The sequence below is a fragment of the Capricornis sumatraensis genome, chromosome 7 (assembly GCF_032405125.1).
Source record: "Capricornis sumatraensis isolate serow.1 chromosome 7, serow.2, whole genome shotgun sequence".
In the NCBI taxonomy this organism is placed as follows: Eukaryota; Metazoa; Chordata; class Mammalia; order Artiodactyla; family Bovidae; genus Capricornis; species Capricornis sumatraensis.
In genome coordinates this window covers 61,783,953-61,807,882 of record NC_091075.1, presented here as the reverse complement: position 1 = coordinate 61,807,882, position 23,930 = coordinate 61,783,953, and the positions used below count along the sequence as shown (strand labels likewise).

The following is a 23,930-nucleotide window of genomic DNA, read 5'->3' as shown; positions in this document are numbered from 1 at the left end:
GGGGGCACCCACCGTGGCCTGGGCAAGGGGTTAAGAAGACTTTGGAGAGGAAGTGGCATCTAAGCAAAGAACAACAGGATGAGTTGAGGGGGAGGAGGGAGGGCAGATGAGCAGGAAGAAGAGGAAACAGGAAATGCCCAGGCCCAGAAGAAAACGCAAGTACCTGAACAATGTTCAGTGTTGCAGCCTCAAAAAAGAGGAGAAAGGGTGTGTGGGGACAACCTTTGTCCCCACCAACACTAAACATGGTTGATAGGCCCGTGTTAACTCTGGAAGGAAGAGATTTGGCCCAGATAACAAGGAAGTAGGAAGAACCCTAAATCATTCCAATTTAGGACTTTTGAGTTTCTTTTAGAAAATGGTGGCAACTGCCTTTATCTAAACTGAAGGGCTGAGGGATTGTCTAGCAATCAATAGCATGATGCATCTGAGCGCTCCCCCTAGTGGCTAACTGCCTCTCTTCGGCCTTCCTGGCACCAGGTGATGCCCACCAACGCTGATTTTTGCCATGGGAGTTTGTAGGGCCAGCCGAGGCTCTGAGAGTTTTCACCCCTTCTTTCTTTAGAGGCAGGTTCCACCCTCTGGGACCTTCCATCCTTCCTGTCTGGAATCACATAGCAGCTGCCAGGACTGGCCAAACTCCCCACTCTCTCTTGGGAAGAGAGAATGCAGCTTTCTTGGGAAAGGTGATGGAGGCCCATAGTCCTACAGATCAATGTGAGGATGGAGGAAAGTCCTAAATAAAATCTCCTAAAAACACACTGGCTTCCTTAGCAGGGTTATATATCCTTTTGACTCCATTCCACGCAATTATACTCACAATCGAAAACACCACCAAACCTTTCATTTGCAAGAAATATGACCTTTTCTGAGCTAATTTTTAGCCACCCTTCTTTCTTGGCTTGTTCTACTTTGTTTGTCAAAAATCTTCATTAATGATTAACCAACCATGAGGCTTAAATAGGCCTTAGTCATTCTGAGGCAGCTAAGACAAGTTGCTGAAGCCCAGTTGTTTCTGAGATGACCTTGCTGGGGGTGCTGGGTCAAGACATTTTGAGCTCATGGTGTCATGATAGCACTGGGCCTTGCCAGTTCCCTCTGCTGGGACTCTTCCTCTCCTTTTTCAGAATTTTTATTCTAAGAAGTGTTGGCACCAGAGAACAGTATTTCTATCAGCTTCACCAGCTTCACTCCCACCCCAATTCAAATATGTCCATTTGACATTTTCTCAATCATACCAAATGACATGCAAACTCAGCTTCCCAAAAGGCACCTTCTCTCCTCTTTCCAAATAAGATGCTTTCATAAGAGGAGAAATTCTGGAAATGTAACTATTTCTAAATGTGCTCTAACGTCTATAGAAGGAAGCAGTCTGAGCATGAGACAATAACAAAAATAACCTATTTTGCATAATTTCCCAACCCCTAAGTACAAATATCTAATTAAACCATTGAGTGCCCAGTCAAGGCCTGCTGTCTGTACTTCTTGTTCTTGTTTGTCAATTTCCTTGTGTTTCTGTGCATGCCTGCTCAGGCACTTCAGTTGAGTCCAACTCTTTGTGACCATGTGGACAGTAGCCTTCCAGGCCCCACTGTCCATGGAATTCTCCAGGCAAGAATACTGGAGTGGGTTTCCATTTCCTATTCCAGGGGATCTTCCAGACCCAGGGAGTGAACTCTCATTACCTGTGTCCCCTGCATTGCAGGCAGATTCTTTACCACTGGGGACTTCCCTAGTCACTCAGATGGTAAAGAAACTGCCTGCATTACAGGAGACCCAGGTTCAATCCCAGGGTCTGTAAGATCCCCTGGAGAAGGAAATGGCGACCCACTCCAGTATTCTTGCCTGGAGAATCCCATGGATGGAGGAGCTGGAGACTACAGTCCATGAGGTCACAAAGAGTTGGACACAACTGAGTGACTAACACTTTCACTTTCTTTACCGCTGAGCCCCTGGGAAAGCCCCTCCTTGTGTTTGGGAATAATGTTAAAGCTTAGACAGTGATCACTGAGCAGGAGATCAAGTAATGGCTGATAGTAACTTATGATATGTCAAGTAGTTTACATGGATTTTAAAAAATTTAATTAAAAAATAACACAGATGCAATATTATGCAAATATCATATACAGCATGATGAGTTCTCACATACTGAGCACATCCATGTAACCAGCATCCAGATGAAAAAGATGACCAGCATGCCAGAAGCTTCCCTATAGCCCTTTCCAGTCACACTCCCTCCTCATAAAGAAATCACTGCTTTGACTTCTCACAGTATAGAGATGTTTTGCATGGGTTATTTTTCCATACTTGAGATAGCTACTAGTATTACCCCCGTTTTACAGATAAATACCAAGAAGGCAAAGAGAGATTCGATAACTTCACCAAGGTTGCGTGCCTGAGTGCTCAGTTGTTCAGCTGTGTCCAACTCTTTGTGACCCCATGGACTGTAGCGCACCAGGCTCCTCTGTCCATGGGTTTATCCTGGCAATAATACTGGAGTGGGTTGCCATTTCCTACTCCAGGGCATCTTCCCGACCCAGGGACTGAGCCCACGTATCCAGCAGCTCCTGCACTGACAGGCCAATTCTTTTACCACTAAGCAACCTGGAAAGCCCAACCCCGCAAGACCCCATAGCTGGTAACTAAAAGAGTTGGAATTTGAACATGGATCGTCTAACTCTGACCTGGGGATGGGGTGGGGAAGTATAATTATAATTCACTCATTTTGTGAGGACCTAAAGTCATTTGTTTCTTCTAGAAATTATACTGGTCTCCTCACAGAGTCACTTGACCACGAAGGTCATTGGAAAAAAGAGATGAAAAATCAGCCCCTATGGCAGAACATGGAGTACAAAACCTGGAGTCTCCAGGCACTGAAGGATTACCTTCCCAAGCGCATTTCCCCTGGGGGCTTCCGAATCTCGCCCGTGGACATTCCCATGATCAAACTTCCCTCTCAGAAAGGAAAGTAATGAACTAATTCACACTGAGGTGAGTAATGCATTTTCGCCAAGGACAGATCCCTTGTTCAATAAACTGAAGAATCAAGTTCTAATTTTGGAATGTAAGGCCTTACCCAGTTAAATAAAGTTATTAATTCAAGGGTCAAGAGGTCATCCACCTGCTCATGACGTGATAGCAGGCATGTTACCACGAAGGCATCCCAATCTAGGGAGCTTGGGCTAGGAATTCTGAGTTGCTAGGGGCCAAAGGTGCCAAAGAATGTTCAACTATGGGACAGTTGCACGCATTTCACATGCTAGTAAGATAATGCTCAAAATCCTTCAAGCTAGACTTCAGCAGTATGTGACCTGAAAACTTCCAGATATACAAGCTGGGTTTAAAAAAGGTAGAGGAACCAGAGGTCAAACTGTCAACATTTGTTGGATTATAGAGAAAGCAAGGGAATTCCAGAAAATGTCTACTTCTTCTTCACTGACTACTCAAAAGCCTTTGACTGTGTGGGTCACAACAAATATGGAAAATTCTTAGAAGGATGGAAATACCAAGCCATCTTACCTGTCTCCTGAGAAACCTACATGTGGGTCAAGAAGGAACACTTAGAACCTTACATGGAAGAACGGACTGATTCAAAATTGGGAAATGAGTAAGACAAGGCTATATATTGTCACCTTGTTTATTTAACTTATATGCAGAGTACATATAAGTACTAATACCACTGTAATGGCAGAAAATGAAGAGGAACTAAAGAGCCTCTTGAGGATAAAAGAGGAGATTGAAAAAACTGGCTTAAAACTCAACATTCAAAAAACTAAGATGATGGCATTCAGTCCCATCACTTCATGGCAAGTAGATGGGGAAAAAGTAGAAGTGGCAGATTTTATATTCTTAGGCTCCAATCACTCCAGACAGTGACTGCAGCCACAAAATTAAGAAACACTTGCTCCTTGGAAGAAAATCTATGACAAACCTAGAGAGCATATTAAAAAGCAAAGACATCACTTTGCCAACAAAGATCTGAATAGTCAAAGCTATGATTTTTCCAGTAATCATGTATGGATATGAGAGTTGAATCATAAAGAAGGCAGAGCACCAAAGAACTGTGGAGCTGAAGAAGACTCCTGAGAGTCCCATGGACAGCAAGGAGATCAAAGCAGTTAATCCAAAAGGAAATCAACCCTGAATATTCATTGGAAGGACTGATGCTGAAGCTGAAGCTCCAATACTTTGGTCACCTGATGCAAAGAGCTGACTCACTGGAAAAGATCCTGATTATGGGAAAGATTGAGGACAGGAGGAAAAGAGGATGACAGAGGATGAGATGGTTGGATGGCATCACTGACTCAATGGACATAAGTTTGAGCAAATTCTGGAAGGCAGTAAAGGACAGGGAAGCCTGGCGTGCTGCAGTTCACGGGATCACAAAGAGTGGGACATGACTTAGTGACAACAACAACAGGGACCAAATAATTAGACTCCTGGAGAATTAATTGAATAAGGCTAAGAGCAGTGTCCTAGATATGAGAGGAACTGAATAAAATTCCAGAAAGTCACTCTAGTTAAGGAACTTCCTTTACCTTAAAACACTGCTCGTAATTTTAGCTTATTTTTGAATAGCATTCACTGTCCACAGAAGACTTTCTTCAGCCACATGTCACCTAAGCCTCATGAGAATCTGTAAGATAGTTACAGGTGACATTCTTCTTTCTCTCCTCCCCCTCATTCATCCATTTGTTTATTAAGAAATGTTTTTGAGCATCTACTGTGCCAGACTTTGTGGTGGAACCTAAAAGCACAATGGTGAGCATTCTCTCCATTTTATCAAGGAAGAAATTGAGGCTTAGAGAGGATAAATGACTTGCCCAAGATCATATCAATACTCTAAATTAAATAATGTGGTGCAAGTGTTTACCCTGCACCAAAGACTTTAAATGCAGTGTCTCATTAAATCCTTACAACAACTCTATGAGGCAGTTATGTTACCTCCCATTTCACAAATGAAGTAACTAAAGGTCAGAGAGTTTACATGACTGCCTGAGCTCTCACAGCTGTGTAGGTAGAAGAGCCAGCATTTGGATCCTTGGTCTGACTCCAGAAATGAGAGCTTAAGTATTCCCTTATAGACTCAACTGCTGATGATGTCACTGGCCCATCTGGGCCCTAAATAGAACTCATGAGAGTTTTGACTCCATTGTGAACAATAGGATTAGAGCTCTTCGGTTCTGTGAGAGGCTGTACAATGACTTAGTTGGCTCGACGTAGTCCTGCCTCTTAGGTTAAACAGACATTTCTGTGCATCTCTTACAGAACAGCCTTTTCACTCAGATGTTAAAAATATCCATTCAAACAGAACTAGAAATAAAGTCCTTGAAATCCAAAGTTTTAAAAAAACATGCCGCAAATTAGTAAGAACATACTGTCTATATAGCACAGGGGAACACTCTACTCCATACTCTAAATGGCTTATATGAGAAAAGAATGGGGTATATCCCCTCTAAAAAGAGGGGATGTATATGTGTACATGTACATATGTATATGTATGACCGATTCACTTTGCTATACACGTCAAACTAACACAATATTGTCAATCAACTATACGCCAATAAAATTTTTTTTTAAAAAGAATAGAAAACATGCCGCAATAGCTTAATGCCCTAATTTAAACACTCTATCCTGAATAGAGCTGGACCTGGGACATACCAAGCTTGAGATGCCTGTAGAGAACTCAGACAAAGTTCAGAAGGTATCTGGATATATGAAAATGGGCTAAAACTATGAGTTTATAAAGTATGATACTTTATAACAATACTGCATTCAGAAATCTTGAATGGATGTCTTTTTCATTTACCTTTAATCAGCTGTTTGGGGACTCTTGATGGGATCAGTGTGATTCAATGCTTCAGGGAGGGAGAATAGGATGTCAGGCAGGTGTCCAAGTCATCGCTCAGCTTTGACTCTCCATTTCCTTTCTGTCCATAGTGAGACAATAGTTTTGAAAAGCTGTAACAAAAGATGAGCAAAATTTCTGAACTGTGGCAGCTCCCTTTTCAAAGATCCAATCCCGTCAAGTCAGACCATTGAGCATTGTCAAGAGTGCTCAGCTGCCAGCACCTGGGTAACAACCAATGTTCACTCTGATCAGCATCCATTCTGTTTGGTGGATTCGGTGTCATATCAACTGGAAAGGAGAAAAGGGGAAGCTAAGTTTAGGAGAAAGGACAGGAGGTCAGTGGCAAATGTCCCACTCCAGAGTAAAAAACAAACCAGGCAATTATTTTAAAAATATTTTTGTACAGAGGAGCAAGAAGAGATACTGCAAAATCAAGTGGGACCCCAGACTTGTTCAAAGAGAGTCATAGAACACTGCAGCCAGTGCTGAGCCCTATCACATCCCACACGGCAGGGAGAGGCAGAATGGTGTGTCGAAGGCAGGGACTGGAGGACATACCTGCATTCGTGCTGCTAGTTCTGGGTTCTCCATTGTCTCATTGTGACGTGTTCCCACATCTTCCCACCACCCCACTGCCGGCATGTTCCACTTGCCCGGCAGAGAAGGAAATGAAACCAGGGTTACCCACAGAAAACACTGCGGAGGCAGGGCTTTGGCAGAGGACGTGACTGCAACTCCACGGGTCTGCAGGTCCAGTGCCATCAAATGCTCTCATGAGCTAGACAGAGCTCAACTCCCTGTGCATGGCCAAGAAAACCAGGCCCTTCATTGACTGGCACCAGGACCAAACACTCAGAGATCAGATTAAATCACCTCACTGCATCAGAAACCACACCTTGGCCAGCAGGAAGATCCAAAACTTCCTACCTCTTGCCGTGACATTATATGAGCTTCTTTAAACACAGAGGCATTTTGAAGGAAAAAGAGCAAGAGGGGAAAAAGAGTTCAGGCAGGGAGATAAACTTTAAATTAACTGAATATGTACTTAAAAGAGACTTTTAATGGCAAAGAGATTATTGTAAACCAAAAGAGCCCAAGATGCCTTTAATTGCTAGACCAAGTATTTTTTAAAAGTTGATTTCACTGTACTTGATTTACAGAGTTGTGTTTAATTTCCGCTGTACAGCAAAGGGATGCAGTTTATATATATGTGTGTGTTATTTTTCATATTCTTTTCCATTATGGTTTATCACAGGATATTGAGTATAGTTCCTTGCGTTATATATAATAGTTTGCATCTGCTAATCCCAAATTCCCAATCCAGCCCTTCCCCACCCGCTTCCCCTTTGCAACCACAAGTCTGTTCTCTCTGTCTGTTTGTTTCATGGATAAGTTCATTTGTAAGGCTAAGTATCACTGTTATTCTGGCTCCCCAAGAAAACAAACTACAAACTATTATGTAAAACAAAGAAACCCTATTTCTTTTCTACATCTGAATGTGTATTACTAATGAGGAAGTATCATCACTTCTCCTGATGCTTCCCTTCATGGATAGTGAGTTCAGTGAACATAACACCGGGCCTCTCTCTGCCTCTGTTTTCTTTGCGCTTCTGGAGCAGTAGTTTCACCTCTGATTGCTAACTTTGGGAATGATTGGGCTTTAGTGGCTATGCAATTTCCTCTTCCTCTTGAAAGGGAGCCTAACAATAGACAAGCTTCCCTCTGTTCTTTCCTCTCCAAAATCCTCCCAGATCCATTGTTGCCTGGGAAGATTGCTTACCAGACTGGGTAAACCTGCTGAATTTGAGGGCTCAGTTAGTAGGCCCATTTGGCTTTTATGCTAAACTAAGATCCCCAATGTCCTCCAGTCTCCTCCACCAGTAATAAGCATGACATTTTCATCTCATTTTAAAAACAGATGGTAAAAGTAACATAATATTCACCAATTCTTTTAAAGTAGATGATTCAGTGGCTTTTATGACCTTCATAATGTTGGATAACTGTCATCACTATATAATTCCAGAGCATTTTCATCACTGCCCCAGCCCCCTGCAAAAGAAACCCTTAGCCAGTAAGAAGTCACTCTCCATACCCTCTCACTCCAGTCCCTGGCAATCACTGATCTGCCTTCAGTCTCTACAGAATTGCCTATTCTGCTCATTTCCTATAAATAGAATCGTGGCTGTTTATGACTGGCATTTTTTCTCTTTAGCTTCTTTCCAAAATTCACCCATGCTATCTCATGTATCAGTACTTCATTTCTTTTTATGCCATTGTTTGGACATATCACATTTATTTATCCATTCAGCATCTGATGAACACTTGTGTAGTTTCTAGTGTTTGGGGTATTATGAATAATTCTGCCAGGAATATTCATGTACAAGTTTTTGTTTGAACACTTGTATTTATCTCTTTGGGGTATGTACCTACCTAGGAGTGGAATTGCTAGGTCATACGATAATTCCATTATTCTATGTTTAACTTTTAAGGAACTGCCAAACTGTTTTGAATGGCAGTGATGCATTTTACATTTCCATCAGTACTGTATGTGGGTTCTAATTTCTCCATATTATTGCCAATACAGGGCTTTTTTCCCTTTTTCCCCCTTTTCTCTCTCTCTTTTTTTTTAAATTATAGCCATCCTACAGTACTCTTGCCTGGCAAATCCCATGGACAGAGGAGCCTGGTAGGCTGGAGTCCATAGGGTCGCTAGGAGTTGGACACGACTGAGCAACTTCACTTTCACTTTTCACTTTTATGCATTGGAGAAGGAAATGGCAACCCACTCCAGTATTCTTGGCTGGAGGATCCCAGGGACGGGGGAGCCTGGTGGGCTGCCGTCTCTGGGGTCGCACAGAGTCGGACACGACTGAAGCCACTTAGCAGCAGCAGCAGCAGTGGGTGTAAAGGGGTATATGTTGTGGTTTTGATTTGCATTTTCCTAGTGACTGCTGTGTGCTTGCTAAGTAGCTTCAGTTGTGTCTGACTCTGTGAACCTATAGACTGTAGCCCACCAGATCTCTCTGTCCATGGGATTGATTCTCCAGGCAAGAATACTGGAGTGGGTCGCCACGCCCTCCTCCAGGGAAATTCCCAACCCAGGAATCAAACCTGCGTCTCATATCTCCTGCATTGGCAGGTGGGTTCTTTACCACTAGCCGCCACCTGGGAAGCCCCTCCCTAATGACTAGCGATGTTAATAACGTTTTTGCGTGCTTATTGGCCACTCATATGTATATATTCTTTGGAGAAACATCTATTTGAGTCTTTTACCCATTTTTAATTGGGTTGCTTTTTTGGTTTTGAGTTATAAAAGTTCTTTATATATTCTGGATACCAGACCCATATCAGATACATGATTTGAAAATAGTTACTCCCATCATATGGGTTACCTTTTCATAGTCTTTTTTTAGATAATCCAAAAAAATTGGGGGCCACACCACGTGGCCTGCAGGATCTCAGTTTCCTGACCTGAGGTTGAACCCAGGCCTTGGCAGTGAAAGCACCAAATCCTAACCACTAGATCACCAGGGAACTCCCATCCTTTTCATATTCTTGACAAAGACTATTCTTGACGTTTGGTGACAAAGTTTTACCTTTGATGAAGCCCAGTTTATGTTTTTTTTTCTTTTGTGCTTGTGCTTTTAGCATCATATCTAAGAATTCACTGCCAAACCTAAAGTCATGAAGATTTTACCCCATTTTTTTTCCTGTGTTTTCTAGTTTGGCTGTTACCTCTTTGATCCATGTTGCATTAGTTTATGCCTGTGGTGTGAGGTAGGGGTCCAACTTCATTCTTTGGGTATTTTGTTGTCCCACTACCATTTACTGGAAAAACTATTATGTCCCTATTGAATTGTCTTGGCACCCTTGTCAAAAGTCAATTCACTGCTGAGGTATGGGTTTGTTTCTAAACTCTCAGTTCTATTTTGTTGATCTATATAGCTACCCTTATGTCAGCATCAGTCTTAATTACCTTAGTCTTGTAGTAAGTTTTGAAATTGGACAGTGAATCTGCACTACTCTTTCAAGAATGTTTTGACTATTTGGGATCCCTTGAATTCCATATGAATATTCAGGTCAGCTTTTTCACTTTTGCCCTCCCCCACCAAAACTTTTTTTTTGCAAGGACAATTCCACTGGATAGATCGCTTTGCAGAGTATTGCCAAAGTAACAAAATTAAGGCTCCCAGTTCATGAACACAGACTGTGCTTCCATCTACTTAAGTCTTCTTTAATATATTTCAGCAATGTTTCATTGTTTTCAGAATACAACTCTTGGTTAAATTTATTCATAAGTAGTTCATTCTTTTTGATGCTATGTAAATGGAATTATTTCCTTTTTATTGTTAATGTGTTGAAATATAATTGATTTTTTTGTAGGTTTTCAGTATTTTTTTATTGAAGTATAGTTGATTTACAATATTATATTAGCTTCAAGTGTACAGCATAATGATTTGGTATTTTTACAGTTTATACTCCATTAAAAGTTCAGTTCAGTTCAGTCGCTCAGTCGTGTCCGACTCTTTGTGACCCCATGAATCGCAGCACGCCAGGCCTTCCTGTCTATCACCAACTCCCGGAGTTTACTCAGACTCACGTCCATCGAGTCAGTGAGGCCATCCAGCCATCTCATCCTCTGTCGTTCCCTTCTCCTCCTGCCCCCAATCCCTCCCAGCATCAGAGTCTTTTCCAATGAGTCAACTCTTCGCATGAGGTGGCCAAAGTACTGGAGCTTCAGCTTTAGCATCATTCCTTCCAAAGAAATCCCAGGGCTGATCTCCTTCAGAAAGGACTGGTTGGATCTCCTTGCAGTCCAAGGGACTCTCAAGAGTCTTCTCCAACACCACAGTTCAAAAGCATCAATTCTTCGGCGCTCAGCCTTCTTCACAGTCCAACTCTAACATCCATACATGACCAGAGGAAAAACCGTAGCCTTGACTAGACAGACCTTAGTCGGCAAAGTAACGTCTCTGCTTTTGAATATGCTATCTAGGTTGGTCATAACTTTCCTTCCAAGGAGTAAGCGTCTTTTAATTTCATGGCTCCATTAAAAGTTACTACAAGATAATGGCTATAATTTCCTGTGCAATACAACATATCCTTGTTCCTTATTATTAGCATCTGTTTTAACTCCTTGTTTAATTTCTTAGTTCATTTAGAACATGGAAGAGAAAAAGTTCTATTTATTGGGATCGTTCAGAAACCAGCACTTGATATATATGAATTTGGTAGCCGAGGACACAGAATGAAGATCAGACAGAGTATACACATTGACAAAGGAGGGATCAAGAACGGGACTTCGGTGAATATCAATGATTAGGGGGCAGGTAGGAGAACAGTCCTTCATGTAGGGGTCTGGCTTCATAGAAATGACTTCTTAGACCAGAGAAGTTTCTTTCTCAGCCGGAGAAAAGGCTTGACAAAGATCTTTCATCACTTATTGCTACATTATATGTAGAAGTCCACCACAAAGCTTAAAGCCTTGAAATGACAGCTAGTTGAGCTTTGCTTTTCCTTATTTCAGTTCCTGGGTTTCCACATGGTATTTGACAAAATAGTCTTGCCCAATATAAAATAAGTCTGGAGAATACTAAATTAGATGTATATGTTCTTTTAACCCCACGATATAAAGGTTTGTTGTCTGTGATGAGGAGGTAATGAGCTAGAGCACTGGCTTGCTAGTAAATGTGTAACAACTGGCTCTCTAGAAAGAAAAAGCCCTGAGCCTTTGCCAATTTCCATGGTATGAATAATCCCACCATGGTTGATTTCAAGATACCAAGGTCCTATCACCAAACACCTGCTTAGGAAGAGAGTGCAATAGTCCAGCATTATTTAGCATTTCTACCATACGGATAAAACAGGCTTGAATAACAGAACAGCATAGATAATAGTGGTCAGTTTTTATTATTTGTTACCTTTGTTTTTGCCATAATTTATTTTCTTATAAGTTATAGAATTTCTTGTTTCAATAATGGCTGTGTTTAACAGTTGGCTCACACAAATTCCTGAAAGTCAAATAATCAGCTCTCACGGGCTAGTACAAATCACTTCAACCTGGGCTACAGGAGTACTTTGAGCTGACAGACCTGTGCCCTTGCACAGACACAGAGCATGCAATAAGGTCACGTGGACCTCTCTCAGACTTCCTCCTTATAATAATTTGGTAAGTCACTAAATCTCAGTTTCTTCACCAGTAAAATGGGATGATGGTGTGGGACAGGGAGGCCTGGAATGCTGCAGTCCATGTGGTCGCAAAGAGTTGGACATGACTGAGAGACTAAGCATACACACACACACACACACACACACACACACACACTAGGTATAGCATTTGTGTGAGGACACAAATACAAATAAGTGTCATTCACTATGTACTTGGCATGGGCAGAGCCTTGGAAATCTTGCCCCCCGGAGTTTGGGAGGAGGGAACCAGAGTATCAGGCTCATGGCAACCCTAGAAATTGGGAAATCAGATTGTGATCATATGTCCCCCCTACAAAGCCTTCCTGGCTCCCCAAATATATTCCCAACAGACTGCTCAGAAACTTAATTGTTCTACCCTTTAAATTTCAGATGTGTTGCCTAAAAGGAAGGAGGCTTTGCCCTGAGCACAGGGATCAGGGATCAGCCAGCCTAGGGCAGGCAGAGAGCAGGATCCCAGAGAGGTGTCACCTGGGGCAGGTATGTTGCTGTGGGGCAAAGCTCCTGGCCTGGAGGAGGGCTTCGCATGGGGCTGTTGGGACATGAAGGAAGGAAAGACACCTCTCAGTGGTGAGAGGGAAGGGTCAAGAAGAGGCACACACCAGTTCTGCCCTACCTCCCAGACCTGCACTGAGACTCTGATTTCACGCCACCTCATGAGAAAGCTAACATCCTCTTTGCTTTTCTGTGTCTTCAGCAGCAAATGCCAGGTATACACTTCATCCGGAAGTAAATGCGCAGCTGCTGGCACTTATCTCGTTTGTCAACATTTTGCAGCCTCTTTGGAGAGGCCTGAGGAAAGATGAACTGAGGTATAATCCTTTCACCCTGGGAAGGCCAGGTTTTTTTTTTGCACCCTGGTATATAGTGTTCACTTATGAAACCACAATAGCAGCCTGTCCACCATATCTTAGGTATGGAAAACCCAGCATTCTGGCAATTCCACCAAAACAGGGTCTTACTTCAGAGAGCAGTAGCCAAGTATGTGTTGGGAACCTGGCTTTATGCTCAACTGGGAGTCCCCGGGCAAGGCACTTGGCTGTTCTTGGCTTCTGTATCCTTTCTGTAAATCAGAGATAATAGTACCTACCTTGGAAAGTTGTTTTAGGGAGACCTAAAAGCTATGGTTTTTCCAGTGGTCATGTATGGATGTGAGAGTTGGACTGCGAAGAAAGCTGAGTGTCGAAGAATTGATGCTTTTGAACTGTGGTGTTAGAGAAAACTCTTGAGAGTCCCTTGGACTGCAAGGAGATCCAACCAGTCCATCCTAAAGGAGATCAGTCCTGGGTGTTCTTTGGAAGGACTGATGCTGAAGTTGAAATTCCAACACTTTGGCCACCTCATGTGAAGAGTTGACTCATTGGAAAAGACTCTGATGGTGGGAGGGATTGGGGGCAGGAGGAGAAGGGGACGACAGAGGATGAGATGGCTGGATGGCATCGCCGACTCGATGGATATGAGTTTGAGTGAACTCCGGGAGTTGGTGATGGACAGGGAGGCCTGGTGTGCTGCGATTCATGGGGTCGCAAAGAGTCAGACACGACTGAGCAACTGAACTGAACTGAACTGAATATGAGTAAAATGCTAATGTAGTAGGTGCTTAATAAATGGGAGCAGCTGGTGTTGTTACTACTGCCTATGTGACCTTGGCAAGGTTATTTCTTCTTTCTGGGTCTTAGTTTTCTTATCTGTGTCTTGTGGACCAGATGACCTGGGAGGCACCTCTGATTCTAGCATTTTGTTATTCCATGACGAACAAGATTCTTTGCCTCAACTCTGGCCCTGCTTATCTAAAGGAAGAGATCAGACCATTTGCTATAGCAATACTCATATAGCAAAGACCTTTGACAGCCCAGAAAGCTTGTTCATCCATCCCTTTGAAAGGAGTTCCAAGGCTCTGGTGCAAGGAGAAAACTGGGGTGTTTCTCTAACCACAGGATTAGAAGAGGGTGCAAGGTGCCTGGCAGGAGGACCTGGGTGTATTGAAAACAGTTGTCCTTGAAATGCTGCATGGTTGCTGTTGTTCAGTCACTCAATCGTGTCTGACTCTTTGTGACCCCATGGCCTACAGCACACCAGGCTTCCCTGTCCTTCGCCATCTCCTGGAGTTTACTCAAACTCAAGTCCATTGTGTCAGTGATGCCATCCAACCATCTCATCCTCTCTTGTCCCCTCCTCCTCCTCCCTTCGGTCTTTCCCAGCTTAGAGAAGGAAACAAACGTGCTCTTGGGCCAAAGTCAAAACAGACATGTCAGCATTTTCTCAGGACCATCTCCTGGTATTCTACCCCCCAAATAAGTGGTGGCTGAGTGGGAAAGACAGTTCTCCACTTTCAGAAAAAAATTCCCCTCTGGACTCCAGTTGAATGGGAGAAAGTCTTTTCGTTTTGAATAAAACCCTGTGAATGATTATCAGAGAGAGTTGGGTAGATGAAGTCAAAGTTTATACTCTGGGCTGGAGGGAACAGAAAGACAGATTGAAGGCAGGTGGCGCCCTGTTGATGCTCTTAGTCCTGCCTGGTATTTCAAGTCATCCTAATATAGCTCAGAGGTTAAAGTGTCTGCCCGCAATGTGGGAGACCTGGGTTTGATCCCTGGGTTGGGAAGATTCTCCTGGAGAAGGAAATGGCAACCCACTCCGGTATTCTTGCCTGGAGAATCCCATGGAAAGAGGAGCCTGGTGGGCTACAGTCCACGGGGTCACAAAGAGTCGGACACAACTGAGCGACTTCACTTTCACTTTTCACTAATGTCCTTAGCTCAGACACAGAATGTGACAAGAATCGAGTACCTTGGACACAGTAGAGGGCAAGATTTCTTTCCCTCAGCCTCGGATCCCTAGGGCAGGACGCTGAGGGCTTCAGGCTGACTTATTCCCAGAATATCTTGGGTCAACCCCATTTCCATAACAAAAAACAGAAAAGGGGGGAAAAAAAAAAGCCTCTGACTATGTACAGGGTGCATTTTCTACAAATGGCTTTCTCAGAGCCTCATTTGTAGCCTCTTTCTCAGAGCTGTGTTTTCTCAGAGCCTCATATCTAGGAGGGGCCCCCTGATTTCCATGAATGATTTCCAGATGTCGGTTAAGGAGCTGGTTTCCAGCTGGTTGGAAGCATTGCTCATTAAGAAAACTCACAAGACCCCAGGCCTTCAGATGACAAGTCAACAGGTTTCTGTCACCCTCCCAGCTGGAAGATTTCTGCTAAATGACAAACTTCCTGAAGTTTTTCGCTACACATCTTGTACTGTGATCAACGTTCAAGATTACATTTCAGTTTTTTTTACTGTCTCTCGTTGTGTGCTACTAATTCCATGCCTCCCCATCAGTATAAAGGAAGCATCTGTCACAGAAAAATGGCTCAAATGGGCAAGAAGTGCACCCAGCTGCCATCCTCGTGTGCCTCTGGCACTCTGTCTCCTGCCTGCACTCAGAAGAGTGAGAGCTGCAAGGACCCTCAGATTGTATGTTCTCAGTTAATACCATCGCTGATCCATCATGCCCTGGATGCACTTTTATGCTAAATAATGGGAATATACTTAGCAATATCCTCAGAACTCTGCAACTGTAAAAACTGTGCCAGTAATGGACTCCAGGTGGGGCTCTCTTAAACCATGGGACACTCACATGCACAATTCTGTTATCCAGGTAAAAACAAAGAAAGGTGAGTATATTCATTTGCTAGGGCTGCCATAACAAAAGACCACCGACCAAGTGGCTAAACCAACAGAATTTATTTCTCACAGTTCTGGAGGCTGGAAGTTGATGATCACTGTGTTGGCAGGATTCTGCTGAGGGCTCTCTCCTTGGCTTGCAGACGGCTGCCTTCTCACTGTGTCCTCACATACTCTTTCTGCTCTACGTGTGCATCCCTGGTGTTTCTTCAATTCAGTTCAGTTCAGTCGCTCAGTCGTGTCCGACTCTTTGCGACCCCATGGACTGCAGCACGCCCGGCCTCCCTGTCCATCACCAACTCCCAGAGTTCATTCCAACTCACGTCCATCGAGTCAGTGATGCCATCCAGCCATCTCATCCTCTGTCGTCCCCTTCTCCTCCTGCCCCCAATCCCTCCCAGCATCAGAGTCTTTTCCATGTTTCTTAGTGTGTCATAATTTTGCCTTCTTATAAGGACAACAGTCAGATCAGCTTAGAGTCCTCCCTAATGCCTCACATTAACTTAATTACCTCTTTAGGGCCCTCTCTCCAAATGAAGTCACAGTCTAACAAACTAGGGGCTAGGACCTTCAACATATGTATTTGTGGGGACACATTTCAGCTCATAACAGTAAACTTCCCTACTTTCTGTTGTCACTGATGTTGATGAGGAGGAAAAGAAGAACATACTTTATAATTTCAGAGGATATAAACACTCAGGAACTTTCCAGAGGTTAGCCATCAGGACCAAGAAAGTATTAAGAAATGAAATCACTGGCATGAAATAGAAAAAGCTGATTTTCTTCCACTGAAATATTGGATAATAGACTTAAATAAAATTACTGCAAATGGTGACTGCAGCCATGAAATTAAAAGACGCTTGCTCCTTGAAAGAAAAGCTATGACCAACCTAGAAAGGATATTAAAAAAGCAGAGACATTACTTTACCAACAAAGGTTCATCTAGTCAAAGCTATGGTTTTTCCAGTAGTCATGTATGGGTATGAGAGTTGGACTATAAAGAAAGCTGAGCACCAAAGAATTGATGCTTTTGAACTGTGGTGTTGGAGAAGACTCTTGAGAGTCCCTTGGACTGCAAGGTGATCCAACCAGCCCATTCTGAAGAAAATCAGTTCTGAATATTCATTGGAAGGACTGATGTTGAAGCTGAAACTCCAATACTTTGGCCACCTGATTTGAAGAACTGACTCATTGGAAGAGACCCTGATGCTGGGAAATATTGAAGGCAGGAGAAGGGGATGACAGAGGATGAGATGGTTGGATGGCATCACCGATGCAAGGGACATGAGTTTGAGTAGGCTCCAGGAGTTGATGATGGACAGGGAGGCCTGGTGTGCTGCAGTCCATGGGGTCACAAAGAGTCAGAAATGACCCAGCAACTGAACTGAGACTTAAATATCTTCACCATACAACTTGGATGTGCAAAGAAAGTGTTTTCTTCGTATTCTCATCTTATTTGTTGCTACTTGCTAGGTAAAGAGGAGAAAGACAACTGAATGCCCAAACCAACTTAAACCTTAGTCAATTGAATGTTTATTCAATTGGTGCCTTTTGGGTTCTGGCAATGATGCTGGGAAGAAGGCACCTTGAATTTATGCAGGTTCTTAGTAGGTGTTTGGCCCCATTACTGGTGTCTGCAACTGGCATAGCTCTTGGTCTACCCCTCCACGCCCACCCTGCCACCCACATGTCCCCTGGCACCTTGCTTCATCTAAGCTCCTTCTTAAGCTGTGGGCCCTTCAGAGCTCTGTCCTAGGCTCCCTCTGCCATGTGGGTGCAGTGGGCATCAGGGCTGGCTCTCTGGCTCTCCAGTGGGAATGGAAGGAGACTTGGGACTGTGGAGCTCCTCCTCTCTCTCTGCCTGACACATTGCCTGCTTTTCATACCACACTAGACTGCCCACCCTGCCACTGGCCCAGAGCAGAGTCTGCTACCAGAGAACTCTTCTAAGCTTATCCAGTATGCCTTTCATCAGAACATGTATCTCACCACTTTCCCTCCTAACTTAGCTTCTCTTCATGGCCTCTTCTTCCCACGATGCCCCAGATGAGAAGAGACAACTCATTGATTTCCTCTGCTTTATAGTTCCCTGGCTGTAACCCAGATACAACCTACAGACTCTTGGCCAAACCTAAATCAAAAAGAGAGTTATCTTCTCTGCCCTATTGGAGAAATTATGCTCTAGACCACATGGGAGTTTAAATTATTTAGAAATATCCTTTCCCTCATCCCAGACTCAGCATTCAAGTTATTGTCTTGCTGTGAAATCCCATTTTTGATGTCAGAAACTGAGTATTAACTTTCTTTCTCTTTGAATTTCTTCAGGAACCATTTTAATCACTTCTCTAGATAAAATGATTCCTCCATCCAGTAGGGAGAAAGCAAAAGAAAATCACATTAATCCCCCCAATTATAACTCCCATAACAATAGTTTGTGTATTTCTTAACAGGCAAAGGCAAATCCCCAAAGCACTTGCTTAATATTTTTTAAGGAAAGGAAGGAAAAGAGGGAAAGAAATTAGTATTTTGAAGGCCATAACTAATTATTGCTGGTCTATGACAGGGTAGAATAAGGCAATTTGGTTTCAATCAAAATGGAAACTATTCTGAACAGTTTGAGAGAAGCTGAGCCTATCACCAAACTTGAGAAGTGGACTAAAAACGGGTCAGCATGGTAAAGATGAAGAGATGAACTAAAAAACCTCTAGATCCCACTCCTGCTCTAGCCCCAAAAAGGCCCAGAGATGATGTCGGAGCCATGTTTCCTGGAGCCCAGTGTATACTTGCGGCCAGGGCCCACCCCCAGCATGGCAGCCTCTGTGAGAACAGGGATGTGGCAGGACTGAGGAGTCTTTGGCCCCACAGAGTCTGTGCCATCTTTCCCAGCAAGGCAGCTGAAGCGGGGCAAACTTCAGGAGACGTGGAGTCTTCTGGGAAGAAGAGAGTCAGAAAGGCAGCAGACATTCCTCCACCCCTGGAGGTGGGTGGATCCTCCACCCTAGAGAGGGTCCCTAGAATAAGGTCATATGGCTCCCTGAAGCTTCAGTCTCCTCAAGTGTAGAAGGAGGGTATTGGTGCCAAACACCTGCATTCACTGAGAAGGTTACATGGGGTAACCCAGCGTCTAGAACTAGGTTTGTTACCAAGCAAGTTGTCGGCACATGGTGGCTGTTTTTATGACAGCCATTATTTTTTTATGAAACCTGGAAAGAAATAATACAGGAACAGCAGAGTGGAAAAACCTGCAAGACGATCCTCTGGTATATAAAATAAACAAAGGATCTCTTTGTTTGGCCCTTTTTCCTCCTTCTGGGTAAAACCAGGGAGCAGAGATCTGATTCTAAAGTTGCAGTCCATACTGTCTAAGGAACATAATGTAACCAGGATCCTCTGGGTGTTTACTGAGAAAATGCCGAGGATATTTAACCCCATGCTGCAGGGTGAGGGTCACGTGCTGAGAGCCCAGCCCCTCTACTGTTCTCTTGTGATCCCGGAAGTCAGAGTCCTCAGGCTGAGTGATTTGGGGCAATGTATACACGATACTGAGTGGGAGGACTCTGGCTTGAGTGAAGAATGGAAAATTCCCCTTTTTACTGTGACTCCATAACTGGTGTGTTAAAAATGAACAAAAGGGATAGAAATAATGCAGACCAGAATTAAGAGTAGGAAAACCAGGAAAGGCAGAAACCCAGGAAGTGGAGTTGAGAAAAATAAGACACTGAAGTTAGAACCACTATCACTGTGATTCAGCTGCTAGAGAAATCTTTACAGTCACCACTCCCTGGGCTTTCCAGAAAAGGAAACTGAGGCTCATAAAGTCAGATTACTTGTCCAAGTCCATGGTTAGCCAATTTGAGTCTCTCTTCAATCTAGCACTCTTGCTTCATCCAGGGATTAGAGAGAAGACCCTCGGAGAGAAGAGTCAAGAAGGAAGGAAAAGGTCATTACAATCCAAGTCCCAAGATCTATGATTAGCTGGCAATGTGCAGCCTCATGAAAGGAAACTTGACGCCAAGACTTCAGCCAGAAGAAGGCGCTGGGGATGGAGGCCCAATGTTAAAACAACAAGCAGTTGGAGTTGAGCAATGGATGGCAGGAATCCAGGTGCTGAAAGGGAGCAAATCCACCTGCTTAGGTACTGAAGCATAACAGGACTTGGCCAGGCTCAAGCTCAATAGGAGGGAAGGTGGAGGAGGGCAGAGCAAAGGGCTTGGTTGAAAACCAAAAAACCTCACTTTACAACACTAAAGATTCTGGCACATCAGTGGACATTCTTTTTTTCCCCCTTGCTCTTCAGCATCTAAATCCTCCTTCCAAGTTTTGAGGAATTCCCTCCCCTATTATAAGCCAGAGCCTTCTTCTGGCACTAGCATCTCAAGAGTTAACCAGAGGACATGAACTCAGTGTAGCTGCACTGTTATCTTCTGAGGATTAGCCAACATACGCATAATGTAGACGTGAAAAGATGGCAAATCTTGCACTTCTTGTCTAGGATACCACCACCTAGGACTCTGAATTGTGCAAAGTTGTAGGAGCAATGGTGTTGGGTCCATGGTGGTAGTCAAGGCAGGCTTGTGTTAAGATTGATGTCCAAAGATGGTGGCCATGGTTGGTAAGGGTGGTGGCATCCTGGCCACACTGTGTCTGCTGCCTAGCCTCCTTGGTTTCCAAGCCTGTTTCTCCTACCTTCTTACAAATTCTGTGAGCAACTTTTCATTAACTCATCTTCCATCATTGTCGGCAAGACTCCAATCACAGATATCTGGCTGTTATAGGCCCATGCCTCACCTGCTGCAGGAGGAGCCATGGAGTTTTAAAAGGCTTTGACTCAGATCAGTTGTGAATTGTACAAAGAGAAAGATTGTGAGAATAGGATGGAAGACTGAAAAGTTCACGGGGGAGCACACACCGTGGAAACACATTCACAAAATCATCTGTTACGCTTGCTAAAACCACTAATCTGGTGCTGGGAGAGAGATCTGGCTGAATGGTGCTCCCACAGCTGGTCTCCACTGGGAACAGACCCAAGTTCAGGCTGGAGGTTTAAAAACTTGCCCAGTATCACACAGGTAGTGGCAGAATTCTTGGAAGCTGTTGGGTTCAGCTGGACCTTGAAATGTCAGGAAGAAAAGAGGCTTTGGTTCCTTTTTAAAAGAGGCATTAGATGCTAAAGGTCTGGACTGGATTATACAATCTGCACCAAGGACTTCCTCAGCTTCATAAACAATGAAGCATTGATTGCCGGACAGGGGGAGTCAAGAGCTATTTCCTGATGGGAACAAAGAAAACAACCCCTAGGATTTTTAAGCCATGCTGAAAAAGATCCATAGCCATGCTCTCTCCTAGCTTTCCATGCTAAAACAGGAAGAAGGGAAACAATTTTGAAATAAAATAAAAGAGGAAGAAGGGAGAAATCCATAGTGGATATGGAAATACCCTCCGATCTTCTATCAGGCCACCATCCTCTAGGCCAGACTCCAGACTCCCTCTTCTTTCTTTGCAATAAGCCCTGAAATCTTAACCTGTTTCTATTTCCTCTCTAAAGCTGCGTTCACTCTCTCTGTCCCTTAGAGTTCTTATCACTCTTTCATCCCACAGCAAAATGGCTACAGAGTAAGAACATCTCATTCCTGCTGTCCTCAAAGACAAATATAAACCTATTCTCTTAAGGGTTTTCCTCCTAAGAATGTAAGACAAACAAACAAGGGGGCAAAAAAAAAAAGGGGGGGAGTAGTTACAAAGCTTCAGAATCTTACAAGATTCACATAATCCTGGATCTTTCATGCTGAGCCAAGACGTTATTAACTATAGCTAATATTTACCAGTCATTTACTATTTACAAGGCACTGGACTAAGTATTCCATTGCTGTTATCTTACTTTATATTCCCAGCTACCTCTTGCATTTTATTAATGGGACTGAAGCCAAGAGAGATTAAATAATTTTCGAAGGTCAATCAGTCGTTAGTTCAGTTCAGTTCAGTCGCTCAGTCATGTCCAACTCTTTGCGACCCCATGAACCGCAGCACGCCAGGCCTCCCTTTCCATCACCAACTCCTGGAGTTTACCCAAACCCATGTCCATTGAGTCGGTGGTGCCATCCAACCATCTCATCCTCTGTCGTCCTCTTCTTCTCCTACCCTCAATCTTTCCCAGCATCAGGGTCTTTTCCAATGAGTCAGCTCTTTGCATCAGGTGGCCAAAGTATTGGAGTTTCAGCTTCAACATCAGTCCTTCCAATGAGCACCCAGGACTGATCTCCTTTAGGGTGGACTGGTTGGATCTCCTTGCAGTGCAAACGATTCTCAAGGTAGTTAGTTGCAGGATTGGAATTTGAACTCAAGTCTCTCTGACTTTAGATCTAACGCTCTTCTTTTAAATTTTATTTTTATAATACTCACTTCCATCCTCGTCTCTTATTCCCATCCCTTCTTCACCTTACAGATAATTTTCCCATTATAGATAATTTCTATTAATTTCCGATGCACCTTGCTAGTGGTTTTTTTTTTTTCTTTCTTTTTTTTTTTTTTTAGAATATACATAGACACATACATACACTGGGTTTCCCAGGTAGCTCAGTGGTAAAGAATCCACCCGCCAAGCAGGAAACTCAGGTTCGATCCCTGGGTCAGGAAGATCCCCTAAGGAGGAGATGGCAACCCACTCCAGTCTTCTTGCCTGGGAAATCTCATGGACAGAGGAGCCTGGAAGTCTAGTCCGTGGGCTCACAAAGAGTCAGACATGACTTTAGGGCCTAAACAACAACAACATGCATACACAATGAGAGATTAAAGCTGGTGTTGTTTATACTTGGACAATAAGTTCTTGAACAATAAGTTGAATACTTATTCTATCTTTTTAAAAATGAAACAAACAATCAATTTAGTCAGAAGGAAGGACGTTTCCAGAGGCAAATAAGAGGGGATTTGTAGGAAATGAATTCTTCTTTAGATGGATGAAAACAAGTATGTAAGAATTCTCCAACACTGCCTAATACTTCCTAGATAGCTTTTTAAAGTGTCTACAGTACTAACACTAGTATTTGGATATCAGAAACGGAAGTGTGAAAGAAATCATCAAGTTTCCCTAACATAAAAAGCAATCAAGTATAAACCTAATTTGGTGGGGTGGGCAGTTAGCATGCTAAGCATTTTATTTTACTTAAATACAACAGTGATGCTATGAGATGGTTAGATAGCATCACTGACTCAATGGGCATGAATTTGAGCAAACTCTAGGAGACAGTGAAGGACGGGAGCCTGGCCTGCTGTAGTCCATGGGGTTGCAAAGAGTCAAACATGACTTTGCAAATGAACGAAAACAACAACATAACCCTAATAAAAGCCATGTGCCCATGTGACCAAGTCTCTGAATAGAGTCACAGATAAGGAAGCATATTACTGTACTCAAAATTAATAAAAACTAAATTTCAATCTTTATTCATATCTCTCAAAGAATATCAACAGAAATCCAATTCACAAGCCTTAGCAAATTTCCCAAATCCAAATTCTCCCCAATACTCAGCCTATATTTTTTCTTCCTCCTTCCACCTTTCCTCTCTCCGCTAGCTCTTCAGTATGTAAATTACCTTAGCTTTTTGTGCTAAGTCTTCTGTGATTTCTTCCCACTTCCCAGATTCCATTTCTTCTTATCTTCCTTTGTTGTTGTTATTTAGTTGCTAAGTCATGCCTGACTCTTTTGTGACTCCATGGACTGTAGCCCACCAGGCTCCTCTGTCCATGGGATTGTCCAGGCAAGAATACTGGAGTGGGTTGCCATTTACTTCTCCAGGGGATCTTCCCAAACCAAGGATCTAACCCACATCTCCTGCTTGGCAGGCAGATTCTTTACCACTAGTGCCCCCTGGGAAGTCCTTCATATTCTCCTAGGATCTGGGAAACTGAACTGGCAATGATTTTTAGAGGAGGGCTACTTTAAGGAATTGGCCCAGATGATCCTTGGGTTCCTCTGGAACCCGAGTCCACTGCAAGGCAGACTGTTAACCACCAGGCCACTAGGGAAGTCCCAGGCACCTATTCTTAAAATGGAAAGTAGAAGTTTAGAGTCTGGTCATGAGGGCACAAGCAAGGTCTGCATTATTAGAACTGGGGTTAAGTCAAAGTCCCTGGACAGCAAGGAAATCAAACCAGTCAATCCTAAAGGAAATCAACCATGATTATTCATTGGGAGGACTAATGCTGAA

At 43.3% G+C, this 23,930-nt stretch overlaps 1 pseudogene; it reads left to right on the top strand.

Moving 5' to 3' along the window:
* LOC138081811 (dual specificity protein phosphatase 12 pseudogene) overlaps window positions 1-23,930 on the top strand; it is a 48,058-nt pseudogene that overhangs the window by 1,356 nt on the left and 22,772 nt on the right.